We start from the raw sequence: 23,656 nt of genomic DNA on the forward strand, positions 1-23,656 counted from the left end.
ATTACAGATCACATGAAAGATGGTTTCAAGGTGCTATTTATTCTTTTAAGGGAACGAATATTCTCTCCTCACCTTTATCTCCATGAATACATTTTAATGAATTTATTCTGTGACTGTACATACAAAAACTTATTCATATACACACTACTGTCCTAGAATACAGGTGGCTTAATTTTAGAAGAACTACATATATTTCCTTTGTCACCACTTTCTTCTACCTACACCATCACGTCCTACAGTGCATCTGTGAGTTGTAGTCCTGCTCATTCTGTCCCTGACTTGCTACAGGATGGTAGATACGACTGTAATATTTACTGAGATGCTTCCATGTGATAGCTTTGACTTCATTACACTACTCAAAGCAGTGCAATCTCAAATCTGTGTTTTGAAGTATAAGGAATTATAAATTCAACACAGAGAAACTTTGGTGGGAACTGTCAGGGCTCCTGTCCTTCTTGGAACTGGTCAAGGAGATTGATGGAAAGTCATGTTAAGTGAATCTCTTTTTCCTGGTAGGATTTTGGACAAAGTTGCCTAACGCTCTCCAGGTGTGCAGGTTCCCAATGGGAAGACAGTTGCTGATGGAATATCTGCTATCTGTTAATGCTTCCTGAATTGTAACAGAAAGAATTAGACCAGCTATCCTTTTGTCCTCCTTAAGAATTTTTATTTACTATTTTTGAATGACATACTCACTTCATAACTCTAGACAACTTAAGCTGAAAAGGACTTTATTAAAAGACATTGAGTAACACAAAGAGCACATGGGAAGGTAGAGAAATGAAGTTGGGAAATGGAGCAGCAGCTAAAGTCATGCCACTGAGAGAGCGGTTAGAATTCATGAGGAGATCTCACTGCTAGATCACCTCTGATCTCACTGTCACGCCATGGGGTGGTGGACTTTGCCGCTGCCATCATGAACAATGTCTAACCTTCCCTCCACCTGCTTTCTTTGACAGACTCAGGCAGAGGCATCTAACTGATCACCCCGGCTTAGGCCACATGCCCTTGCCCTGGTGGCTATGGAGGTGAATGCAGGACCATCTGACCTTCCACCAATTTTCACAGTGGGAAGAAGCCCTGGATTCTACCTCTCTTGGAATTTATCCTGAAGATAAAAGATATCTGAACATTAAATGCCCCAAAATTGAAAAAAAAAGAGTGAGAGGGAACCAAATGTCCATTACTGGTGACCACTCTCTGCCGAATTTCTCTTGTTGTTTTCAATCACGGTTTTTTTCTTTACAATGGGTGTTATTTTTAAGGAACACAGCTCCTAACTGTTAGAACTAAAATTTTACCCCAGTTTGTTCTAGTCCCGAAGTGTGAACTTCTTGTGTTAGTCCACTACCTCGTTGCTTTTTTCCCTTTCAAACCTTGGACAGACTTCAATCAGTCATTTTTCAACAAGAACTTACTTACCAAGTCTCTCCCATATGCTAGAGCCAATGCTACATGTTGGGGAGAAAAGTGATGAACAAAGTACAGGCCCAGCACTTTAGGGTCCCTGAAATCTGGAGCCAAATAAAACAACAGGATATTTCAATACAAAGTTGTTAAAAGGAGAACTTTTCTTAAGTTCCTTTAGGGTAACCCTCCTATCTCCCCCTGCCACCCTGCCCAGGGGGCATTCCACCCAGAGGAGGAAGGGCGGCTTATCTGTGAAAAGGAAGAGTCTTTTAGGCTCTCCTGTGCAGCTTCCTACCTTCAGCAAGCTTGTGTGGTGAGTGTAGGACAAAGTCTGCCCCTAGGGGTGGGAGCAGCTGTTGCTACAGGTATCCAGCCCAGTCTGCGGAGGGATGGCGGAAGCCCAACGCTGGGTGGGATGCAGATGAAAAGCCAGATTTGTCACTTGGTTTTAGCCAGTATCAAGTTGACATTTTGATTTCTGTCTGCCTGACTCCAGTGACTATCTCTCAACTGGGTTCAAACTTAGTAGGAGAATAAAGGGCTGTTAAAACATCATTTATCCAGTGTAAACCCCAATTAAAGTGACAGAAGTTAGGGTGCTATTCAAGTTTCTCTTTCTCTCTGTCTCTCCTTTCCCTTCTCCTATGTCTCCTCTCTAGTCTTTCTTCCTAAATCTTCCTCCACAAAACCTCCCTTTCCTCTTTCTCTATTCCTCTCCCTCCTCACTCTGTCTCTGTCACTCCTTCCACCTTCTCTCACCCTAATCTTTTCCCTCCCAGCCAGTCTTTCCCTTGATTTCCCTGTTCTCCTTTCTTCCTCTTCTCTCTCCCCTTTCCTCCTCTCTCCAGCCCTCCTCCTCTCTCACCTTGACTCTCTCCCTGTCTCTTTCACTCCATGAATGTTGGCCTAGAGCTTTTGCTCGATTTCACTGTGCACGTTGGCTGCTAAGTATAACTGGTGGGAAATGATCGCCAGGGGAATTAAATAGATGGAAAGATACATAGAGTGAGTGCAAGAAAAATCAACTGGTTTGAGAGAGGACAGTGTGTCTTAGTAGAGGCTATGGCCTGATAGTGTCACTTTTGGTAAAATCATTGGTCAAAGTGATGATCATCTGGAGGGTAGAGGAGGATTGTCCCGAGGTGGGAATATTAAGGCATAGGAACTAGTCTAGAAATTCAACTCTTACTTTTGCCCACATCTGACAGGGGTCTGGTCCCTCGTGTGGTCCAATACTTACGCTGTGTGATGAGAAACTCAGGAATGAAAAAAATAAAAAACTTTTATTTATTATTAATATTTTGATCGTACTTTTTTTATTTGGGTCTTCACATATCTAGTCTAGTATCCAAAAAGTTACTTTTTATCAAAGTTGTCTCTTTATATTATTTCTCAAGACAAGTCATATTAATCTTAAAGTTTCAGATAATGTTCGATTAGATCTTTACCCTCTCTTCTGACCATTTCATCTTATCTTAATTTCTTCAAATAAATTCACTATTTCAGACCTGGAATTTCATATTATTATAGCTCCAATTATTAACTGTCCACAGTTTGTCCTGGATGCAGCCTTCTTATCTTTAGGATGGAAAACTTCACAGATGAACAGACTATTTACTTATGACAGAGGTCTTTGGAATGCCATTCCAAACTCAATTATATGAAACAAAACTAGTTCCCAATGTTGGAGGCAGATATGGAGAAGGAAGGAGTAAGGAGAGGTGAGGTTGAAGTTACTTCCTCACGGTGAGCAGAGAGAAGAGCCCCTCATGTGGACTGTGCTTGCCGCGTGAAAACGTGAACTGTACTTTCAAACTATGTAAGGACTGGCATGTGGAAGATTCAGTCTGGCGGTCCTAACTGACCCGGAGAGCAGGACCAGGGCCAATAAGCGAATGTGATAGAGGGTCATTTTAGTTCAAGATAAAGCAGAGATTTCTAGAGTGAAGCTCCCCAAATGTGGAAAAGACTGCATCAGGAACTGGGAATAATATTTCTAGAGTACCTACTATGTACCAAGCACATACTAAGCACTTTTACTGTAAGCTTTAGCCTTTCGGGTACTTTAATGGATTGAATGATGGGCTCCCAAAAGACATATTCATATCCTAGTGCCCAGAACCTATGAGAGGCTGTTAACTGTGGAAAAGTCTCTTTCAGTTCAAGATATTGAGATGAAGAGATCACACTGATTATCAGGCTGGTCTCTAAAACCAGCGACAAGTGTCCTTTTGAGAGACAGAGAATAGAGAAGGCTACATGAAGGGGGGAACAACACTGGGGAGATGTGACCATAAGCGAAGGAAGCCTAGACCACTGACAGCCACAGAGCTGGAAGAGGCAAAGGAGTCACCTTTAGAGTTTCCAGAGGGAAGGCAGCCCTGCTGCTGCCCTGAATTCTGGCCTCTAGAAATGTGAGAGATCACATGTCTATTATTTTAAGCCACTAAATTTGTGGTAATTTGTTATGGCAGCCATGGGATTTAAAGCAGGTACTAAAACATGCATCAGCCCCACTTTGCACCTAAAGCGCCGAGGGACATGAAAGATAGAGGCTTGTTCAAGGTTATGCAGCAACAGTGGCAGAGCCATGATTAGGGAGGAGGCAGTCTGTCCCAGAACCCACGTGCATGAACACAACACTGTGTCCCTCTCCTGGTATGAGTTCCCTTCTCTCTGCTTTCCAGCCGGAGACTGGAAAACTGCTTGTGGGGCTCAAGGATTATACAAGCAGGAACGGCTAAATTAAGATTTCCAAATACCAGCCTATTGTACCGGAGCTTAAAAATCAAATTCTGAGCTTCCACTTTAACAGTCCACCACTTGGTAAATTTGTAGTATTGCCCAATAATTTGTATTTTTTTAAAAAAAATAGACCTCTTTCCAGTTAATTCTCATAGAATATTCACAGTTGGGAATGATAGGACTGGACACCTTTTGCAATCTTTTGCAGCCCTGAGTGTGTGCATTCTATGCCTCTCCTTTCCCCCTACTCACTGTGTGTCTTCTCTCCTAAAGGCAGGAGGCCAAGGTAGATTAAGGCTCTTACACCTTTATTGTATCTTCCATGTGGCCTAGGATAGCAGAGTTGTTTTTTATTTTCTTTATATTCTTTACTAGAATGGTCTAAATCACTAGATGAATAAGTTCAGTTTTACTACTTTGGTGTTTTGCAACAAAATACAAGAAAATAAAATCAGACATGTCCTAAAAGTAAGAATAGAAAAGAGAATTGTGGGTCCACGGATAAGAAGTTTAATAATCTCGAAGGAAAATTCACTGTAAATAAGAGTCTGAAACGACACAAGCCAAGGCACTAGGACTTCACTGCTCTGGAGTTTTGAGAGCTTTCCAGAAGCCGTAAGAGATTAATGTTTTTAGGGGGAGACATTCTTTTCACGGATGTGTAGGCTAAAATTGAATTGGGCTCCTAGAATGTAGTGGTTGAGTATTTTCGATGCCAGGATTATTATCCTAAAAGTAACGGAATAATAAGCAGGAAGATTGTGACTTTTCTCATGGAAACAGGAAGAAAAGGCCAAATTGAAAGGGCCAATTTGTGTTTAGTCTTCCCAGCCTCTCTGTGCTAGATCCCAGCTTCGAGACCTCACTGACCTTCGCCTAGGCTGCATCGCATCTGTGTTAGGGAGCTGGGATTTGAATCTGTTTCAAAGATCATGCTCTTTCTACTACACCAGTGGTTCAGTGATTGAGCAAGCATCAGAATTCCCTGGAGGGCTTGGTAAACACAGATTAGTGGGCCCCACTCCCAGAGTTTCTGGCTCAGTGGGCCTGCAGGATTTTCCATACAGAACAAATTCTCAGGTAATGCTGATGCTGCTGGTCCAGGGACCACATTTGGAGAACCACTGTGTTACTACAACACTTGGGGAGGATTTGAGTACTGCAGCCACATGTTCCTCCAGCTAAAGGGTCCCCCCAAAATTTAGAGCAGAAGTTGCAAACTGGCGATATCAGACCTGTTCAATGTGATTATTTTAAAATGATTTCTCTAGTGGTCAATATTATGAATCCAAAGACTTCAGATAAAAATCTTTTTCTGAAAAAGATCAGAAGATCTGGCATGGCAAAAATCAGTTCAAGCTTGATTGAATTCTAGCTTCCCCTTTTAGGTGGAATATGAACCTTCCTATCATCTCAGATATTCGCTTTACCTGATGTGCCCCACACTTAATACCATAGGTGGCATTTATTGGGTTGTTAAACTGAATTGATAAGGGAACCTTGCTATTTGCCAGTGTTCTAAGTGCTTTACCTATGTTAACTGTTTAACCCTACAACCAACGATGATGAGTGTTTTACTCAGAGTAAGTTAAGGCTGAAGGAGCACACAGAACAAATAAACTATCATGAGTGAGACACAGTAGAAGTTTATTTCCACAGCGCATGCTTGTAAGCTATAAACTGTAAGCTTATAGACTAAGCTATCTTGCAAATGATAGCAATCACACCAGCAGGCTCTGTTGGTGAGGATTCCATATATATTAACTCATTTAACCTTCACAACAACACTATGTGCCAGTAAAACTATTTCCATTTTACAGAAATGGAAACTAAGGCAGAAAGAAATTAAGCAGCTTAGCCAAGTTCACATGTTAGTGGAACCAGTACTTGAATCTAAGCCACCTGACTCCAGAGTCCACACTCTACTTTTAAATTCTTCTGTAGGCATTTATGTTTGTGACTCTCATCCAGACCAATGCCTCCTTTTTGCAGATGAGGAAATTGAGGTATCTTTAATCTAAGAGGTAAAACTATGTCCTCAGAACTGCAGAATGAGTTAGTACTAGAGGTCACGTTTGTACTTATGAATACCAACAAAAGTGCTCCAGGAATGACCCCCGGCGGGAATTTTAGCTCACTATCATTGTAATGCAAATAGTAAGGAGGTTAAGTAAATGTTAATGAGATGCTACTCATTGTTTTCATCTAAAGGCAATCTCAAATGGCTGCCTCAGTTATCCTCAACCCTAGCAGCACATTGGAAGGACTCACTGAGAGATTTTAAAAAACAGGACACCCAATCCCCACCAAGGCTAATTAGATTGATAAAATTAGATTCCTCGAGGGATGGTGTCTATGAGATATATAGAAATTCTTTACCCGTGTGTGTGTGTGTGTGTGTGTGTGTGTGGTGTGTGTGTGTATATATATATATATATATATAAAATACATACATATGCATATGTATTATTTATTTTAGGATCCCAGGTGAGTTTAATGTGTAGCCAGAATTGAGAAGAATTAAGAAATTCTGGATTACACTGTCAGGATATGCAGATTGGATGCAATGGTAATTAGACATTGATGTTATCTTCTTCTGGAGGTTGTATAGTTTCCTGTAAAGACATCTGGTTCCATGTTCAATGCCAACTGCGTCCCTATAACCAAATGCAGTAATTGCTTGTTACTGACGTGTGTCCATGAATAATTGAATAGTCTTACTTTGCTCCTGCTCCCGATTAACTTCTGTGACTGAAGGGATCCGAGCTCCTCCTGTAAGAAATAAACAGATTTAATCTGTTGAACGGCGCTGGCTTTTTTGGTTAATTTCCATGTTTATCACTCTTGCCCCTTGTCCCCATCTAATCTGATGTTCTTTCTGCTGCTTACATGTGATTGACTTGTGCAGTGACACTGCAGAGTGTCATCTGAAAAACTCTAGAATCCCTAGACCACCTCTGCTCCTAATGACAACGATGTGATTGGTCACTGTCAGTTCAAAAGTGGGGAAAAAAATTAGGAAATTTTGTACACACGAATTCAGCAAGACAAGTAATTTCAGGTTCTGTTTCAAGTCATATTCAGCCTTATAGAGGTAAGTTAATAAGAATTATTTAAGCAATGCTTTTGGCAGCAAAAAATAACCAAAAAACATTAATTTGAATGAGCACTAGTAGAGCACTTTATTCCTCTTCTGCAGTATTCTCTATACTTTATCATAGTTATCCTTTAGAGGACTGCCTTTTCTGTGAGAAATGTAGGCTCTGTGAACTCAGGAGCCATGTCTGACTTCTCCTCATCATGCCCTCGAGGCCTAGCATATTGTAGGCATTAAGTAAACATTTTCTGAACTCATAAATAATTAAACGAGTGAATATCTGAGCTAAGCATTGAAGACAGAAAGAAAAACAAGACATTAATTCTGTCATTGAGGAGAGATTAAGAGAGAAGCAGAAACATTCAAGAATCACAATCCAATGTCATTAGGACTTTAATAAAGGTAGGCATCAAAAAAGAAAGGGCTCTGGTATGCTAACAACCTACAGATCAAATCTGCCCCTAGAGTAGGAGCAGCCATAAAAGATGAAGTTTCTTAGATGTACTTCGTTTTATAAATTTGAATCTGATATAAGGTACATAATTTACATAATTCTGAAACCAAATTAAAAAAAAAAAACCGATCCCTAAAATCAGAAGGGGAAAAAAAAGGAAATGAACCTAAATGTGGGTCAATTTGACGGCACAGCAACATGGAGGAACTATTGAAAATAATTTTTAAAACCCAGCCATTTAAACGTACATACTTAGTTGAATAGACTAGGAATGGTCTCCTGTTGATTCGTCTTTTTCACTAGCTGTGATGTATCATTGCAGGATTGGTCCCCAGTTTTCTCTTGCTTTCCGTGTCCATGCTTTTAGATAGTTCACTCCATAATGACCCTGGACTCAATATGTGACTTGCTGTATTAGTTTGCTAGGGCTGCAGTAACAGTATCATTTACTGGGTGGCTTAAACCACAGACTTATTGTATCAAGACTACGGGAGTTCAAGGTCTGAGATCAAGATGTTGGTAGGGCCACACTCTCTTTCAAGGGGCTAGGAAAGGATCTGTTCCAGCCCTCTCTTTTAGCTTCTTCATACTCTCAGAGTTAGTAAGGGTCCTAAAATGTCACTTGTTCTAATCTCTTACCAATGTAGGAATATCCTCTACATCAGTCCCAACAGATAGTCTTTCTTCCATATGTCTGTCTCTAAATTTCCCCTTCTTATAAGAACATATTAGATAAGGCCGTATTCATAAGATCATATGAATTAGGGACCCACTCTACTCCAGAATGACCTCATGGTAACTCAACTGATTACATGTGCAACAAACTTAATTCCAAATAAGTTTACATCCTGAGGTACTGGGGGTCAGGGCTTCAACCTGTGAATTTTGAGGGAACACAAACCCATGACATTGACTTTAGACAATGAGGTAACAGCAAATGTGAAGAAGCAGAGATCTGAAAAGTGCTTGTACTTTGGGGCTTGCTCTCTCTTACTACCTTTATAAAACTGAAACCACTACCATGTGAACAAGCTTGGACTAGCATGCTGGATAATGAGAGGATCACAGCCCATTTGTCCCCATGACAAGTTGACAACTAACCTCCATAAGCAGAGACCGTCAGCCGACTGGCAGCTGACCTCACTGGGGAAGTCTAGGAGACCAGCAGAAGAACCACCCAGCTAAATGCAACTCAAATCACACCGTGAGTTTACAGAAGTCTACTGTTTTAAGCCACAGAGTTTTGCAGGGTTTTGTTATACAACAATGAATCACACTGTGTGTTAGGAACATGGGAAGATGTTAGTCAACTTCCAACTCTCAAATTTTTAAGCTTTTGTATGAGTAACTTGCTGTTACCAACAAGAAAATTCAGTCTGGTAAATTCAGATACTACTCAGCCTTTTCGCTGTTTCCAAGGGAGCTTCCCTGAGTGAACAAAGAGAGTTTTAAAGAAAGTTTTTCCATAAATTGATTCAAGGAATCAATTGTCCATTCAATTGATTCAGCAAGTTTGTTTAGCATCTATATGCATCAAGGTGTTTATATGAAAGATTTTGGATATGCTAGCCATATGTCTCTCTATATATATCTTTTAATGTACATGTGTATATATATGTGTGTGTGTGTGTTTATATATATATATACAACATAGATTCATACTCTCAGAGTTAGTAAGGGCCCTAAAATGTCATTTGTTCTAATCTCTTACCAATGTAGGAATATTCTTTATATCAGTCCCAACAGGTAATCTTTCTTCCTCTGCTTACATGCTTCTCATGATGAAAGGCTCATTACCTAATGAGAAAGCCAATTTTATTCTAGAATTGCACTGCTTCTCAGAAAGTATTTCCTTCTCTTGACCTCAAATATGCTTTCTCTGACTGCACGGTTTCCCTCAAGGCTCTGTCCTTCACCCATATTGCTGCTGGTTTTAGGAACAGCAAAGCTATTTCCTCTTCATATGACAGATCTTCAAACACTAGAAGTCAGCCTTGCACCCCTCTTTGGTCCTTCCTTAGCTGTAATAGTAAATAATCTGTATAGACATAATAATGTAATGATAGATCTTCTCTAGGAAGAAAAGTTCTGATAAATTGAGAGCTCACCACCATTCTCAACAATTTCCAGAACAAATGAAGAGATTACTAGAAAGAATGACTTGTGTAAAAGCAGAATTAACTATAGGCAGAAATGTCTGAAATGAAATAATATGAATCATTACTGCTGTGTGTGCTCTTTCTGGGAAAATATTAGTGATGTGTTCAAGAGAAGTGAACTTTAAATCCCATTTAATGTCCTTAAAAAGAACTGTGCCTCAAAAAATTATCAGGATATCTAGGGATTATTTTTTGCTTTGTTCTCAAAGGTGAGCCTGTTTGAGAAGTTATCTGTCAGAGATAATACTGATAAGATGAACTTTATTTCCTGTGGGCTTTTGCTGGATAGTCAGTAAGTAAATGTTCCTCCAGCTCCATTTCCCTAGAGAACAGATTGAAAGAAAGTTCATGATTCTATCTGCCAATGGAGATCACATTGTCTTCCTTGGTCCTTTCATTTGACCTACATTGTGTCTAGTTAAGGACTGCTTTTTTTTGAATGTTGCTGGGAAAAAAGCAGCCACTTTTTCAAAGAATTAACAAAGCTTAGTCAATGGTTTTCTCATCTCCAGTGCTCAAGACACCTCTGAAGAATGTTAAATTAGGAAATGAGTCCACAAATCGCCATATTAACGTTGTAGGGATGCAAGTGCTTCAAACGAGCAGAAAGGGGTTCAAACCCTGGCTCCTCCACTTACCAGTAAAATAAGCAAGTTATTGAGTCATTTTAAATCTGTTTTTTCTTACATACAATGCTGATAATTATTGCCATAGAGTCTCTTCTGAGAACTGAATGAAAGAATATTTCATTCTAAGAACATACATACCCAACTTGAAGCAAGAAGCAAAGGCCTTGGACTTATAATGATTATAATTACCAATTATCAAATAATGAAAAGTCAATATTGAAAGTAAAGATGGCTCCATAGGATATCAGAAACGTAGTTATCCTTACCTAAGGCAATGGAGTTGTGTCAGAGGTGTATATTATTATACTGTTGAAAAGTGGAGAAGACAGAAGAAAACTTATTAAAGATTGTAGCTCAAATCTGAGGCAGCTTAGCTTTGCCCAAAGAGTTCTTGAACATGTGTCATGTGATTAGGATTTGATTTCCAGTCTCCACCTAAGGGCCGTGAGTTTAGATAGTTCAGATAAATCTAGATTTCAGTCTCTTCATCCTCAGAATGAAAGATTTCCTCTGTATAATATGAAATGGTTCTTTTAATATTCTATTAAAATTATATCTTCTCACTCCTTCTTCTTCCTCTTTTTTTTTTTTTTTGATTATCCCCAAAGTGAACATCCAGGCATATATATCCTGATGGTTGTGAGTATGTAAACCTTGTTTCCCTTGGTCCTTGGTGAGAGCAATTCTGTTCTGTTTTATGTTATGTCTCTTTCCCACTGCATACAGAATCCAGCTGAGGGCTAAAAATTTTAGGTATTTAGTAAGCCAGTGTAGGAGTCAATTGTTTACACCAAGAGAGAAGACTTAAGCACACATTATATTCTCCACTCTTCAAACTCCTACCTATCAATCAATGTATAACAAATGGCACATCTTCATCGATGGATTCCTCTCCCCACCCCCTAACACACACACACACACCAGGCAACAGCCTCAGAATCAGTTGTGCAATTTTCTGTGCATCTATAAATGTCTTCACTTCAGCAAAGTATAGTTTGTCACTTCTAGATTTTGAGAGCTTTGAAAGGAAATGCATGTAAATTCTAGTACACAGCTTAGCACTGGGACTCAGAAAATATCTACTCAATGAATAAATAATGATAAGGCTGAGGATGAGGATCATAGCAGCTAACTTTTTTTGAGTATTTTTTACACATTAGGCATTTTTCTAAACTCTCTACATGAATTCATTGTATGAATTAAACAACTCTGTGAGATAAATACTACTTTCACCATTTTATAGATGAGAAAACTGAGGCACAGAGTATTTTTTAAGTAACTGCTACACAGGAAGATTCATGGTCAAGGATTGAAGCCCAATATATTTTTTTTCCAGTGAGTAATCAGTTAGACACTGATTTTATGCTGTCTCTCCTGAAAGAGTAAATAAAAAATTAATGAAAGCATAAAATGTTCCAAAAATACCCACCCAATTCACACTGTATATATGCTGAATTATTACCATACTAATCCTAATTTGGACCTGAAATCTCCACATCTGTGGGTGCATGGTTTTCTTAATTGGTCCAACGTTAGCATAGTATGCAAATAATGATCTCTAAATATGTCTGTGTCCTAATTCCTGGAATTTATGAAAATGCTATTTTTCAAAGGGACTTTGCAGATGCAGTTAAGGATCTTGAGATGTGGAGATTATCGTGGATTATGGAGATAGGACCAATGTAATCACAAGGATCCTTAAAAATGAAAGAGCAAGGAAGGAGAGGTAGAGAGAATTGAAGAGTCCAGGCAGCTGGCTTTGAAAATGGAGTAAGGTACCATAAGCCAAGGAATGCAGGTGGCCGCTAGAAGCTGAGAAAGAAAGGAAATGGATTCTCCCCTAGAACCTAGAAGCAAAACAGCCTTTCTGGACAACCTGATTTTAGCCCATTGAAACTCGGTTCAGTTTCCTAAATTTCAGACCTGTAAGAAAATAAATCTGCTTTGTTTTAGGTCTCTAAGCGGGTGACATGAAAATTTATCATAGCAGCAATAGGAAGGTAAGATGTCAGGGACAGTGGTCTCTGATAGCATATTCAGTTTCAGCCTTGGAGGAGTTAGGTTTGATAGATTAGCTGCTACTTGGGCGAGTACAGAATGCTCTCTTGTCCTATAGGAGTGAAAATAGATACAAACAGATACAAAGAAGGGGGAAATGACTAGTCTTGCATTACTTTCTGGCCAATGTTAGAGGGCAGTCTATACTGGGTGTTAGTAAGTCACTGAGCCCTTGTGTTGATTTGTGGGTGCTCATTTGGAAAGTATGTCACCACTTCAGAGGCAAACATTGCTGAACATTGAGGCGTGGCAAGGATGGGTGGTAGAGAAGCTGGAAACAGATATGGTATAACTTGGATTAGGGAACTGATCCAAGAGGAGTGGGTAGTCAACAGTTCCAGAACTCAGGTCCCGAGGCGGAGTGATGAACTCTGATAGAATTCACTTAGGTTGGTGTTGTGCGGGGCTGACTCAGCACACAGAGCACTCTGACAAGAGTGTCAGTCCTGGTAACATCTGAACCTAAGATATTCCTTCCTGTTGGGGCAAACATCACTGTGTTAAAGAAACAGAAATGGATTATCTTCATGATGTGCGTGCGTGTGTGTGTGTGTGTGTGTGTGCGTGTGTTTGTGTGTTTTATGGAAGCATTCCCAGCCAGTGACAAAGAAAAAGATTATTCAGTAAGCAGTGTCTGATGCTGGACTGCTGATTAACACTTGGGGAAGAATTAATCCATTTTGGTTTCCATAGTTTATCGAAAATAGAAACTTTGGATGGAATACAGGTTAAATACATAAAAATAATCCATATAATCTTTTTTGCAACTATAAAGCTTCTGAATACCAGAGTTAGTGGGAATTTTTTAAGCTTAAAAGCCACAAAGTAAGTACAAAAGAAAAGATTAACATTTAGCTACATGTGAGTTAAAAACTTTTCCGTGCAGAAATAACCAATATTAAAAGGAAGGCAACAGAAGGAAACAACAATACGTGAAGTATGACAGCACATTTCTACTATAGGGAACATTCATACAGAAGAGAGAAGAGAAAACTTGCAACAGATAAATATGCAAAAGATATGGACAATCCATAACAGAGAAAATAAAATTAGATTAAAAACAAATGGAAAAATATTCACCTTCCCTAGTAATCAAAGAAATGCAAATTAAAATGAGATCTCACTTTTGCATATTAAATTAGTAAACATTAAAAAAAACCTTGTAATGTTCTTAATAGCTTTCATAAACTACTAATGGGGTATAAAATGGCACCACTTCTGGAAATATAGAGTCTAAATTTGAAAATCTTTGTAAATAATCATGTATAGAAAAGATTTCTACACAAAATTCTGTCAGAGTATTATTTGTGATATCAAAACGTTTAGAAATAACTGTAATGTTCAAAAATACAATGAATTATTTAAATTGATAGTATCTAACCAATATATTATTCAACAATTTAAATATTCATTTATAAGTTATATGTTAGCAGTTAATTACAAAATGAAGCACACAGAATTGTATCTCTATAATGTTTTAAAAATATTTTTGTAAACCTATGTATAGAAAACAAAACTGGAAAAATATACCAAAATGTTAACATAAATAGATTTCTAAAAATTCTTGCTTTTTTTTGGTATCTTTTTCTTGGTGGTACCATTTCATTTAATAAGCATACACAACTTTTATAATAGACAAATACATGAATATTAAACAAATCTCTTCTCAGTTCTATTTTAAAAGGAGATTTCATATAAACATGGATGTATAATGAGAAAAGATATGATTCCATTAAGAAAAGGCAGGTTGAATAAGATGCTGAGGACCACATCTTATGTTTAATGGGAACATGTAAGTAATACACAGGAATTTCAAGCAGATATTTAATGGGGTCAGGAAAGGTTTTTATTGTGTTTTGTTTTAAAAGTATAATATTGCTTGTTTTGGTAGGGGAAAAGACAGTATTTCTCTTACACACACCAGCAGAACCTGCTGTTACCTCTACTCTCTTTCTGCTTGTTCCAATTATATGCAAAACACCCAGAAGGAGATAACCAGCCTCTTGATTGCTTGTCTTGCAAATTCAAACTTATTAGGTTGATAGCAAATGCCACCTTATCAGGTAGAACCCAAAAATGCTTAATTAAGTCTCTGTAAGACTCCCGGAAAGCTACAGTATTTACAAGCACCTTAATTTCCATTCACCTGCAGCATTTTTATGAATTATATCAATTTCATTTTAAGTTACTGCATTTGCTATGATAATTGGAGAGGATTTTTGCAATGAGACAGTTGATGTGGAAAGCTGGGGTATTTCAACAACTACCTGTTGCCTAATCTTGAAAACAATCCAGTTAGTCAAAGCAAAGCCACATCCATTTGTATTCTTTACAGACGCTGCCTGTGATTGAACTCACTCTGTATGGCCTTTTAAAAAATGAGGCACACACATAGTTTGGAGTTGGTTTTCTTTACCCTCAGGCAGGGCCAGAAATACGGGGTTGTTTGGGAGGATGTTAGCCTCACTGGGCAATGATCTGCGAGCTTTTCTAAGCGGGAGTTGTGGTGCTAGTAATCAATCAAATCCAGCTGCCCACTTTTACAGCTCCATTTTCCTCCTCTGTGGACTTCAACAGGTGTCACAAGTTTCACAAAGCAGCTGCATCTAAGGGCCATAAACCACCCACTCTACCCCCTGCATAATCGTCCACCCCACAGAGCTCATCATCGGTTTTTGAAAGCCACAGTCCCTTCTAATGCATCCTTTGCTTGTGAAGAATTGTGTGGCAGAATGGGCTATTATAATGGGCACACCATATTCAATGAGATTGTCACCATCTGTTCCATCTTCCAATTACCAAAGCAAATGGAAATCAAAAGGCAAAGATATTGGAAATCCCAGGTAATATTTTCTGTTCATTATGTCTTTTGCCTGATGTGGGTTTTTAAAATTTCATTTGGAACACGTTGTAGAGTGAAGCACACTGTCTTTCTATTACAGAGACACAATTAGAATATTGGGATCCAGCGCTGAAAGAAAATTACTCTGTGCAAGATGCACGCGGGCACATTCAGCATCCTGACCTCTACTATGTAGCAGAGATTTCCACTCAGGCTTGCAGAACTCACATAATGTTAGGCGTAAAGTGAATGAGCAGTAATTCCCTGAGCCACTATTGCCTGGGGAACAGTAAATGGAGTTGTACAAGTATAGTATTGTCGCATTGATGCTTCCATGTTTCTGCCCCATAGGCAATGGGTTTTCAGCAAGACTTGAAGCAGAAAGTGAGTATTCCCACTAAAGGGATGCACGTGTGTGCACACACAGGGGAGTTTTGAAGGAGACTGAGGTGACAGGTCAGCAGATGTGAAATTAATGTGATTCTAAAAGAGAATTAAGGTGCCAAAGATAGCATGAGTTTAAAATACTCAAGTTGAGGACACAGTGCTCCAGCATCACACAACCATTCTGGAGATCAACAGTAAACGACTAAGAATGAATAATTATACTAGAGGTCCTAATACAAGAAGCAGACATCATAAGAGCAATCACGCCCCAGGATATCCATACTTGCGGGATACAGAATGTTTCTGAAATGGGTTAGATCTATAGCCTTAGCCATGTGCGTTAAGAATTCACTTTTCTAGGTGAAAAGAAACTAGAGATTAGGGTAGAAACGTGTGGCATGTAGCTTAAACCTGGTTGTCTAGAAGTCTTTACAATCAACATAATTCTCAACACAGTGTCTTCATCTTCAGTGAACACTTCTGTGTTCTTCCAAAAGTCCTGTGCTAAGTAAACTCTCTAGTTGTCTATATATAATCTACACACTTGGCCATTCTATCTAAGATTCTGTTACTCAGACTTGGCAAAACCAGAAACCTTAACCTCATGTTCAGTGTTAATCCATTCTGTTGAATGCTTTTCTGTCTTTATGTACATAAATTGATTATGCATTTCCAACCTGCTCAGCCTGTCCTCAAAGAACTGGCATTAAATGAATTGTCAATACTTACCCTTGAATTAGCCCGATTTGCAGTATGTTTAGCTAACCAAGAGCAGCATAACAATAGAACTGTTTCCAGCCTGGGTATGCTTGCCAGCTTTGATATGCGTATGATACTATGATAGAACCATTTGTTCTGTTATTATTTATTTTCACATCCTCATGTAGGAATAGAGCCCATGTACATTTCTGATAAGGTTATGGTTAAACACTGATAGTCTAAACATAGGTCCCTACTCATTACTGGATGACTCTATCAGAGTAATTGTTTCTCTCAGCATAGCCAATAGGATGGGCGCTGGTGCCTAGTATTAAAAATATTGATTGTTAGCCTTCCCACCCTCTTTTTTTTGCTAATAGTAATAATTATGTTTTCTCTGAATGAAAGCTCATTCACAGCTATGAATTTGGAACCTGCATTTATTTATTTTTAGTTATTTATGTATTTATTTTTCAGTTACTCGTGGATATTGTACACAGCTTGATTAAAGTCTGAGATATAATAACCTGCACATATTTAAAGTGCAAAATTTTTATGAATTTTGACGTGTTCATACTCCCATGAAGCTATCATCACAATCAAGAGAATAAACATAACCATAACTCCCAACAGTTTTCTTGTTTTCCTTTATAACTCCTCCTGTCTCTCCCATTCCCCATTCCATTCACTGATCTGCTTTTTGTTACTTCAGATTAGTTTGCATTTTCTAGCATTTTATCTAAATGGAATCACACAGAATGCACTTCTTTTTATCAGACTTCTTTCTTTCCACATTATTATCTTAAGATCCATTCACACAGTTGCACGTCTCAGTAGCATGATTCATTTTGTTGCCGAGTAGCATAGTGTATGGATATACCTCAACTGTTTACCCATTCACCTGTTGATGGCTATGTGAGTTGTTTACAGTTTGGGGCTATTACATATAATGAAGCTTTGAACATTTACATACAATAGAATGTACATTTTAGTTTTCCATACTTTATATTTCACAGTAGGAGCTCAAACTAAGTCAGGGCATTTCTGCCATCTGGAATGGACATATAAGGCTTTCCTCGAGTTTACGAAACCCTATAAATGGTGACAAGTATGTAAAGCAGAAATCTGGCTCATTTATTTGCCAGCTCTTTTCCCTTAATGTTTTCTTTTTTTAACATGAAAACAAAGACACTGCTATTTAACCAATGAAACAAAAATTTATTGGACAAGCCACTAAATCCAGTCTCTGATTCAATCCTGTAAAATAACAGATAGAGGGACACAACTTAGACTGTTTTTCAGTAAGTGATCCACTTCTTCAATTTTAAGATGCACATTTTGCCATATGTTAGCCTTTTGAAGATGTGGATGCATTTTTTCAGTTGGTATATACATTTAATGTATGTTTTCTGTTCTTCCTCTTAAATATCCATCAACTAATGAATGGATAAACATAAATGGTATATCCCTATGTTGGAATATTATTTACCAGCAAAAAGAGATGTAGTACTGATATATGCCACAATACAGATGAACCTTGAAAACAAGTGAAAGAAGCCAGTCCTAAAAGATCATGTATTGAATGATTCTATTTATATAAAATATCCAGAATAGGTAAATCCATAAAGACAGAAAGTAGATTAGCAATTTACAGGGGCCGAGCAGAGGAGCAAGTGGAGAGTGACTGTTTAATGGGTATGGGTTGCCTTTTGGAGCAGTGAAAAAGCTCTGGAACCAGACAGCATTGACAGTTTGCACAACATTGTGCATGTACTTAACGCCAATGAATTGTAGACTTTGAGTGGTTAAAATAATAAATTTTATTCTATGTATATGTTATCCCAATAAAAAGGAAGTAAAAACCATTTTAAAAGGTATGTGACATTCGTGGTGTGGCATACAATTGATGCAATTTAAAACCCAGGAAATGGTGTGACTTAGCACTGCATGAGTGACAGGCTGGTGCCAGTGGATTCCTAAAACAACTCATGTGTATGGGTGTCCACGTGTATTGTATAGTCTACCTAACTCTTAAACACACTGAAGTTAAATTCACGTCTTTCACAAACTAAGAAAAATTTGGCTCTATGGCAGTTGTTCCATTATTTTGATTAAAACAATGAAAACACATATGTCGATCTAAGAACACCAGGTTTATTCTGTTATAGTGCAAGGAGTATTTTAGAGCTGTCCAAATTAGTTTAAAACCCAGGATAACCAATTTCCAGCTCTGCTAAATGGCTGCTCTAATTTGATGTCTAACCTTGCAACTGTGACATTAGGCTAACATTGCTTACAAGACTGAATGAATCACATATAAAGCACCCAACATAATGCCTTGGACATAGCGGCTGCTCAATAAATATGGTGTTTTGCCTTCTCCCCTCGCCATCCATCTCCAACAATACTTAACCTGTAATTACACATGACAATATAAAATACAGACAACCCGAGTGCCTTGAGGAATTGAACACATGACTTCCGGTGGGGATATCCTGCTTGACTCCTGGAGTCACTCTTCATTTATCAGATACATTGCCCGCTAACTATTCTTGACATTCTACAATAACTGTCTCTTACAGTGAAGAAATCCTGAAGCCCTATTACAGGTAAATGAAGAAAGAAAGGCACTTTATTCAAATATCCACAGTAAAATAGAGACTACTAAAGAAATCTAATTAAAATCTAAATCAAAATGGAAACTTGACAGGGCAATAGGATTGGGACGTTCCACCTTACAACAAATGCTCAGTTTCAGTTGGGAGTTAACTACTATGTAACTTAAGTAATAAAAAATACAACTGCAGAGTCATTTAAAGATCTGTTCTCCTCTGTTCTGAACAGAATACTCAGATCAATCCAATTCCATTTATTAGTTGTGGTTTTTATCCCCAGGGGAAAGAGGGACTTTCTATATTTTTGTTAGAGGATTTATAATAGAAAGTCTATTAGTACCCAATCTTCCCACACAGTGAACATTCAGGGCATAAACTTCAGATTTCATAGGAACAAAATTAATTTATTCTGTCTTTCTCTATAGAAATTAGGTTTCACTTTTTCAAAAGGAAAATTTAGGGCACGTTCATTTCTTTCAGGTTAGTGGAAGGTGGTGGCCATAGAGTGGGCTTTTACTTTAAACAAAGCCTAAACTCAGAAATACAAATATGTGTGCAAAGGGGAAGCCAACGAACGGCTTATAAGAAGGGCACAGTTCATGGCTTCCCAGTCTTGGGTCCATGCTGTGAATGTCAGGCTTTGGGGTTTGTGGCTGTAGTCAGTCACACCATGCTCTTTCTGCAGGAGTATCAGTCTGGTTTCCAAACTGACCCTGTGCCCAGAAGTAAAAACTACACTATTCCTTTTCATCCATGCCTAAAGGAAAATAACAGCTCATTCACAAGACACTGGGACTTTAAATATTGAACCCAAGACCCTTGAAGGGAATACCCCATTTTAAGCATTCTGTACAGAACCATAGCTATCATTAACTGTGGTCAGACAGCAGTTAATAAGCACTGAGAAAATCATTCACATAAATTACCTTATTTAATCTTCTTAGCAACTCTGCATTGTACATGTTATTATCTCTCTTTAAGGATGAAAGAATTGAGGTTCAAAGACTTTTCCAAGGCCACACTCTGGTTAAATTCTGGAACCAGTAAGCAAATTCAGGTTTGTTTAATTCCAGACTACCATAACAAGCGGACAGATATCCTCAGTTCTTCAAAGTTTAGCTAAACTCAACAGTCATCAATTAGGGCATTTACTATTTGTCAGGCAAAAGTCTAAATGGAAAAAAAAAGGTATCATTTGTTTCCTGTTTCTCTCAATCACACAACTATTACAATTTCTTTCGGCACCTTGCCTGCTCCCCTGGAATCCATCACCTCACTCTACTTTTTTCCTGCTGTAACAATTATTTCTTTTTCAATATAGTGTGCGCTTCACTTATTTACTGTGATTATGGTTCACCATCTGCCTTCACCAGCATCCCAGCTAGAATATCACCTCCAAAACGGCGGGGATCTTTGTCTCCTTTTGTTCACTGATGTGCTCCAAGTGCCCAGCACACAGGAGCAGCTGCTCACTGATATTTGATGAAAGGATGGCCAGCAAGTAGCATGAGGCAAAATAATGTAATTTCTCAGTTATATTTCGAGGAACGGTCTTGGATCATTAAAGATTTGGTTCTTTGGAATTCAATCAGAATTCACCAACACTTTTTGTGTGAACACTGGCAAAGTTCAGTTTAGCAAAGTCAAGAGCTAATACTCATAAAATGCTTATTATGAGCCAGGCACTGTTCTAAGACCAATAACGTCTTGAGGCAGGTAGCATTCTTATCTGTATTCTGCACAGGAGGGATCTGAGACACAATGAGGTTAATGAATGTGCTCAAAGTCATAACACTAGTTAAGTACTGGAGGTAGGAGGCAAAGCCAAACCATTTGACTCCAGTGACCATGTTCTTGACCTCTAACTTCATAGTGCTACTGTGAGCATTGAACATAATATAGAAAGAAACTAGCAGATTTTTTATTTTGCACATGATAGATGTTCTGCACATTAAATGGCACCAACCTTATGCAGAAAATCAGGAATTAGTAGAACTATGGCAGTCCTGAGGTTTAAAGAAGAGGCAGTGACTTGTAATATCAGAACAGACACTTCCAATTCCTTGTCCTGTGGTGCCTGCTGCCTGTGCTCATGAGAATCTCACAGAGACCTTTCCCAGTGATGCCACGGGAGGCCGTGGGCTCCTTCTCCACATAATGCTCTTTATAGACATTCTGTTGAAGTTCGTGCACAAGTTGTATTCAATTCTAAGTATCCTTACAATGAAGTTACAGACAGTGCTTGCTGTATGCTGATAAGAATCAACTATTTTAGGAACATAATGATATACAGCAGAGTCTTCGTATTTCTTTTTGTTTTTTAAAATTGAGACATAGATAGACAACATTATATTAGTTTCAGGTGTATGACATAATGACTCTATTCGTATATGTTACAAAATGATCACAGTAAGTCCAGTTAACAACCATCACCATACACAGTTCCAAAAATCTTTAGGAACATGTTGATGTACTGTAGAGGCCTTGTATTTCTTTTAAATTCTTCATTCTGTTCTTCATAAGTCCCTAGAATGTGAGGGATTTTTCCTGTGGTGCTTGATGTCTGGGTCTCCTGAAGACTCCTCTGTGAAGGCAGCCAAGACCTGTCTAAGGAACGCCTTTCTACATCTGCACTGGGATCTGAGCTATGCATCACGAAGGGCCCTTTTTTTAAGAGTTTTTTACTCCACTGAGTCTCAAACTAATGTACTTGGCATGTAACCTACATCTAGGGTACCTATAATTACGACATATTCAATGATGATTTATATTCAGAACTGACCCATGGGTCTTGGGAAAAGATGCCCTGAGTATGAATCTTGCCTCAACATACTAACTGTGGGAACCCCCAAAAGAGGACTTTTTCCTCCTGTGTTTCTATTTCCTTATCTGTAAACTGGGAATACTATTAGATTCATCTTACCATGTTTGGGGAAAGAATTAAGTAAGTTAATATATGTGAAGTGCTTATAACAGTGCCTGGAACATAGTAACAGCCTAATACATCCTAGATTGCCAAACTAGCAGTATTAGGCCATTCACTCTGCAGTAAAACTTTCTGGAGTCATATCCATGCTTTGGCTCTTATTGGTGTATAAACTTGGCATGTTATCTAATCTACCAGAGCCTCAGTTTGCTTAGCTGTTAAATCGGAACAATAGCACATGTTATTTTAAGTTATTGGAGAGGAATAAATTATATATTTGATGTAAAATATTAAGTACACTGTGAGGCACAAGATAATCCATTGATATTTTTGGTGATTGTTGTGAAAATAAAATTTGGGGTGATATGGTAATAACATAAGGGGACTGAACAAACAGAACCTAAAACATCACCCCTTTTTCCTATTGACATAGTCAATAGAAAACAGGATGAGATTTGGGGAAATCAATAAAACATTATGCCTTAGACATTTTGGGGAATAGAAGTAGCTCTGAAAAATCTCCTGAGATTCTTCTATATTCTTTGAAGTTACCAAGGATGCTGATACAGCAAGGTAATTCAGGAAAGGAGGATGGGTCCTTTAATCTAAATCCTCTGCATCCAAAACTGGGGAAAATGGAAGAAAGAACTCAGAACACAAAGAACTTACAGCAAGGAAAGTAAGATGCTATGTTAATACCATAGACAATGCCTGAGATAACCCGAATGTATTCTTTTCTTAAAAAATTGAAGTAAAGTCAGTAACAATGTGTCAGTTTCTGGTGTACAGCATAATGTCCCGGTCACATTTCCCCCATATATCATTTCATATTCTTTTTCAATAAAGGTTATTACAAGATATTGAATATAGTTCCCTGTGCTACACAGAAGAAATCTTTTTTTATCTATTTTTATATGTAGTAGTTAATATTTGCAAATCTTGAACTCCCAAATGTGTTCTTGTGCTGCTTGACAGGACTCTGACCGAAGAACTTTCTGCTTTCCCCCAGACTCTTCTGAATTTAACCTTTCCAGACTTCAATAGCACAATTACATGTTGAAAATTACATTTGATTAGATGCTCTCAATCTTGCTCGACCTGTGGTCTTTTCAGATATTAAATCCCTTATCTACAACCTCATTGTGAAGTTATTTATGTCCTTATATTTTGGGAATGCAAAATTTATTTAAATGAACAACATTTTCAACATTGACAAGAAGCTTATCTCCTGGACTCCACCATTGCTGCAAATAAGCTAGTGCTCTTATCTTTTCAGATGAAGTTTACGTTTGGTTTGATGTTCTTATTTTCTCATTATTGAAAGTGACTTACGAGACCCTCATGAAGATAGTGCAGATACAAAACGAAGAAATAAATATTTTTCTGTTTCACTTTAATAACCCAATTTTCTTCCTTTCACCACACACACATACACACACATTTATTAGGGCCTTTAGAGAATGTTTATGAAGCAACAGCCATGGCATTGTTGCTGAAATACTAAACATTAAGACACCACTCTCCTAAAGAGTAGTTATCTTGGGGAAAAAAAAGAAATCCTGTGAAACAATAATAACACCATCTATGTAACCTTTGTTGCAAGATTCAGTAGAGGGAAACGACCTTGGATGATGC

General features: G+C 38.2%; 1 long non-coding RNA gene across 1 annotated transcript in view; it reads right to left on the reverse strand.

Annotated features, from left to right (window-relative positions):
* LOC140698986 (uncharacterized) overlaps positions 1–23,656 on the reverse strand; it is a 93,052-nt gene that overhangs the window by 30,215 nt on the left and 39,181 nt on the right. Inside the window, exon 2 of the long non-coding RNA XR_012076994.1 lies at positions 6,877–6,927. This is a non-coding gene — a long non-coding RNA (uncharacterized lncRNA). The remainder of the gene's footprint in view (positions 1–6,876; positions 6,928–23,656) is intronic.

The sequence above is a fragment of the Vicugna pacos genome, chromosome 10 (genome assembly GCF_048564905.1).
Source record: "Vicugna pacos chromosome 10, VicPac4, whole genome shotgun sequence".
NCBI lineage: Eukaryota > Metazoa > Chordata > Mammalia > Artiodactyla > Camelidae > Vicugna > Vicugna pacos.